General features: G+C 32.6%; 1 protein-coding gene across 1 annotated transcript in view; it reads right to left on the reverse strand.

Moving 5' to 3' along the window:
• The window catches only part of LOC107439408 (uncharacterized), a 16,995-nt gene extending 16,638 nt beyond the window's left edge, over positions 1–357 (reverse strand). Inside the window, exon 1 of the mRNA XM_071185184.1 lies at positions 196–357. The gene's annotated coding sequence lies outside the window, so the exon portion shown is untranslated. The remainder of the gene's footprint in view (positions 1–195) is intronic.
• Positions 358–5,549: the final 5,192 nt, after the last annotated feature.

Below are 5,549 nucleotides of genomic sequence, written 5' to 3' on the forward strand. Positions count from 1 at the left end.
TATATATATATTGGGTACAAAAAGAAAACGATTGCATAGACAGACAACAATTTAATATGTACTGTTAAAAAAAATATTTTACAATGTGCTCTGATATTTTCCTAATAAATATTTTTGTGACTCGTCTAATTAATGAATAAATGTGATACGTGCAAACTTCATGTGCTGTGCATTAAATATTCATATTTTTCTTACCATTCGCGTCAAAATTCGAGAGATATCAGCCAAACATACGTTCTCCGTCCTGCTCGTTTTTCATCTGGCGCGTGTCGGGCACGCGCCGAACTTAACGCTCGACGACCCTCTTTTCATTCCCTTCCCCTCCAAAACATACCCACTTCAACGTCACGCTATTGGGTGAATATCTCAGGAAGTAAGGTTCCTTCATGCGATTCGTATAATAAAAGAATATTTTCCAAAGAAATTTCTTATTTCCTTAAGGACATCCTAGACTAGAACTTCAGATATTAAAGAAAAATGCATCCAATTTTTGATTGGAGAATCTATCTAGAGTTCGATAAGTTTCTTTCGATAATTTCCATTATTTTTTCCTCTTCTTAACTTGAGCATTTTAATTTTCAAATCTGTGGAAAAAAGAACGGGGAAAAAAATAACAGAAAACAAACTATGGAAAAGTTAAAATCTCATCGTCTGCTCACACGATAATATCCACGAAATAGAGCTCTTTTTAATATTGTATTAATATAGCCAAAGCAAAATATATCAATACAATAGTGTGAGGAGCAATAATAAAAAAAGAAGAGGAAAAAAAGGAAAATCGAAATCAAAATGAAACATCAAGCGAAAAATACTTTAAAAAAAAAAAAAAAAATTTAAAGAAAAAATTCTTANATCAAAATGAAACATCAAGCGAAAAATACTTTAAAAAAAAAAAAAAAAATTTCAAGCAAAAAAAAAAAAATTTAAGAAGAACGTTTTTATGTTAATAATAAATTTCATGTTAAAGTTTTAATTGTAAAATAATGTTAATGTTCTCATTTTCATATTAAAAAAAATGTTTTATTTTCATTTCGATTTTTTGTGTGGTTTTTTTTTTTTTCGATTTTTTTCCTGTTCGAATACAAGTGATGGTAGTCGATACGAGTTCCACACCTGGCTCGTACCGACCACAGTGCTGACGTAAAATATCCTCAGTGATAGACGGATCATGGGTAAGAGTGCCTTGCAGCCAAGCAAACCATGAGATGATTCCATAGTTTTCGCTTAACGTAAATGCGGATGAGTTGCAAAAAAAAAAAAAAAAAAAATCCTCCACGAAGCTAAATTTCAATAATTTGATCTAGTTCTAGAGCAGGGGTTTCCAACTTACATGAGGCCAGGGGCTACAATTAAAAACACAAATCAAATATAATATATTTTAGTTCGCGGGCCACAAATAAAAGCTTCGCGGGCCGCCAGTTGGAAACCACTGTTCTAGAGGCAACCACAAGGATATGGAGTTGAACATCAACTCTATGGTTGAACAGTGGTAGTAAACTCAAACTTGGGTCTGCAGTTCAACGACGGTTATTAAATAAAAGAAAATATCAATTGGTGAAAAACCGAATGGGTTTACCACAAAATTGACGCAAAATCGAAGCCGTCAAAAGGTGATCACTTGAATATGCAATTCAAAATTTTCGTAACAAATTAATTTCGTATTAAAAAAACGGAAAAACGCGTTTGATTCAATTTCATTTTAGCATAAATACAAAGAAACACTTCTTTAATATCCACAGCAATTGTGTATTGCTTTCGACGTGTTTTAAGATCTCATGAACTCGAATATTTCGTCGGCGTATAGTTACAATTTAAAAATTTATACAAAAAAAATTCCGCTGTATTGACCTTCATTACGCATAACAACAAATTCTCAGATAATAAATACATATTTAATTGTTGAAGCATATTACTTTGAACTCGACACAGCGCTGAAGTAAAATATCCTTAGTTATAGACGGATCATGGGTTAAAGTCCCTTTGTCATCAGGCTAACCGTGGAAGGCTTTCGTGGTTTTCCTCGCCATGTAACTCAAATAGAGGTTAGTTTCATCGAAAAACCCTCCTCCCCGAAGGCAAATTTATCCCAATACTTGATCCAGGAGTTCCCTTGTCTTCTGGATTGGGTTTAAAATTACAAGGCTACTGAGTTGCACATAGGTAGTCGTAAATCTCTTAAAATGTTTTTTAGCTTAAATGTGCTTTAGTTTCATGCTTTTGTCAATCTCTGCCCCTATGTGATTCCTCATTTTGAAAATTTTAATCACTTGTGTTTCTAGAGTTTTTATATATATATGTCTTTTTTGTTTTAAAAAAAAAAAATCCTGGAATTTGATACCTTTACTACTGTTGTGCCAGCCGTAATTATATTCTGAGTTACAAACATCCTATATTTTCCATATGAAATTGTTTCCTTTTCTTAATTTTGCACCCCTACTGAAGATGCGACATCAATATCTCTTCTGATTGTTACTGTTTATTTTCTTTGTAATGTTTGTTTGCATTTAGTTCATTTCTAAGAAGCACTGTTTTCTGGATTTCATATTTAATATTCTACCTATTTGTTAAAAGTCTAATTTGAAAAATTTAAATATATTTGCTCATGTAATTGAACTGTTAAGCTCTCTTCGAACTTTCGGAGTGCCCCCGGATGCCCCCGGAAGCTTGTTATAGGTAGTCGTAAACTCAAAAATCGGGTTGGCTGTTCAATGACGGCCATAAAATAAATAAAATAAAATGCTTACTCTGTTAGTCTGAACCAGTCTATTAATAATTTTTGAAAAATTGTAAAGATATTTTATATAAGTTTAAAAGGAAGAAAAAAAAAGTGTTTCTGCTTTTTTTTCTTTTCTCTTCTTTGAAAATTTAACAAAAACCGAAGATTCTTCCAAAAAAGTTGTTCGACTTCACGTGTTAGGTTTTGTTGGGACCGATAAGTTGTGGGAGAAATTTACACTCTGGTAGTTAGACATGCGAGGTTTTGTTTGTGATGTAGTGTTTAACATTGAATCGAATAAGATGAGTGACAAACCGATGAGACTATTAGTTTCGAAGTTATAAGGGTTTGATGTACATAAAATTCAGTTTTGTACTTTAACCCATTTATGTATCTGCCATTGCTTTCTAAAAGAGTAAGACTTCATTTCCTATGTGGACATAGGACTATGTAGACAAATGGAATATTTCTGTTAGTTCAAATGCTCTACTTAAATTTGGGCAAGTAGAAAAAACCTTGTAGCATTTTAGTATGTAGTTACATGACAAAACACTTGATAGTTGAGCGGCAAATAGAAAAACAAGGTTTTTATGCCGGAAAATATAATTTCTTGATTTTTATTTTAATTGTTATCTTAAACTATTTTAATTAATCGTTTTTAAAAATAGGAGATTTTAAGTTACTATGAATATGCTTTTTACATATTTAAATAGTTACTTTTGTAAAAGAGCAAATGGCTACAGAGGTCAGTACTGTGGACACGTTAACATAATTAGGGTTTCTATAGTAATTGAAAAAAATTCAATACTGGAAGTAAATTCACGTTTAACCTAGTGGGAATTTCCTCTTTTTAAATACCACTTTAACATTCAGTGGTAGCGCAACGTTTAGATACAGAAGCATACGTGTGCTGGGTGATATTGGAATTTTTAATATCCCGATAAATCGTCAGACGATATCGGTAACTTACGGTATATCGCTATTTTTTCAAACTAATTTACATATTTTTCATATTAAACAATGTTTTCTCGCCCAAATGAAGAAAAAAGACATGTTTTCCAACACCCTTTTCATAATCATAATTTTAAAAGTAACCGAGTAGTAAAAATTTAACTATAAATAAAGAGGTAGAAAAAACACAGTTTTTGTGTTGACATATCAATAAAATAAATAAACAATCTCTTTGAGACAATACGTTATTTTCACGTCCACGGAAAGAAGTGACTAGTTTTTTCCTTTGTATGGACAATACTTTAAAGGCATTTTCAATATCATTTTCTCGTTTGTTCTTAAGTGATGCTTTGATTGAAAAATAAATAAATATAGAAACATGAAGAGCTTAGTGGAAAAACCATGTGACATTTTCAGAAAGGCTATAATCAGGATAAGAAGAAAAAAAGCTGTATCCGAACTATTTTATTATAGAATTCTTAGAATTTAATAATTCTCTGCCTTGTTTTATTTACCTCTGCCCAATTCGAACTAACAATATTGCAAGCATACTCAAAACTAATGTGGATTAGTTATGTTAAGTTTAAAGTGGAAAAAAAAAACAATTCTGTTTCATTAAACATACGCATATTGATACAACTACTTTCTATTATTTTCTGTGATACATAAATATCCGTAAAAACGTTTTTCACTCGGTTCTACCACTAGACTCATCATGCGTGCCTAAAATGCATGGTATCTTATTTAACTTAAAATAAATGAAAAATAAGTTTAAAAAAGTGCAACTCCCAATAAATAAGTAAACAAATAAATTATCGCTACTTTACGTCTATGGCGCTACCAATTTTTTATGTTTCTGAAGGAAAAAAATTTGACAATTTTTTTTTGACAAGCGGCTGCAATGATAATCTATGTACGAAGATTAGTATTCTTCTCGCTTGTTGTAGACATTCTCGATACTGAACGAGATGCTGAAACTTTATATGACTTCCCAACTTCCCCTAAAAACGTTCTTCACTCGGCTCTACAACTAAACTCATCATGTGTGCTTAAAATGCATGGTATCTTATTTAACTTAAAATAAATGAAAAATAAGTTTCGGATCATCCTCAGGGATGTTTCCCAGACCGTCACTAACACCCCATTGTGCAGCTCTAGTGCGACGTAAATGAACTACAACAGGGGTGTCAAACTCAAAAGTTAACTTGGGTCAAATAAATAATGCTTAACTTTAGGTGGACCGCAAAAAAAAAAAAATCAATATTCTTTGAAACAAATATTTTTATTTTGAATTGTAATAAACATATATAAAGTTAAATTATTGTTTACGTCCTGATATTTGACATCTCTTCTCTGCTATTACCTTTTCTATTTCGGGAGAAATTTTATTGGCCGAGACTACTATCAAAATTGATTCAACGTGAGCGTTATTAATACGGTTTCGGACAGGAGATTTATTTCCATTCATAACAGAAAATAATTGCTCTCCCTGATAAGTACTTCCAAACTTGGAAATAATTTCATACACGAATTTTCGAGTATTTTCAAACCTTGCTGGTAAATATTCGTGAAATTCAGGCACACCCACTTCAATGAATTTTGCCTTCAAATTTGAGTCGCACTGAATTTCAATCACTTCCATTTGCTGTTGTTGTTGTTGTAGTTCATTTACGTCACACTAGAGCTGCACAATGGGCTATTGGCAACTGTCTGGGAACCATCCCTGAGGATGATCCGAAGACATGCCATCACAATTTTGATCCTCTGCAGAGGGGATGGCACCCCCGCTTCGGTAGCCCGACGACCTGCACGCGAAGTCGAGCACTTTACGGTAGAACAGTTTAACGAGGACCAATACCGCACACCCTCGGTCCCTACGCAG

This window comes from Parasteatoda tepidariorum, chromosome 9 (assembly GCF_043381705.1).
Source record: "Parasteatoda tepidariorum isolate YZ-2023 chromosome 9, CAS_Ptep_4.0, whole genome shotgun sequence".
Taxonomy (NCBI): Eukaryota; Metazoa; Arthropoda; class Arachnida; order Araneae; family Theridiidae; genus Parasteatoda; species Parasteatoda tepidariorum.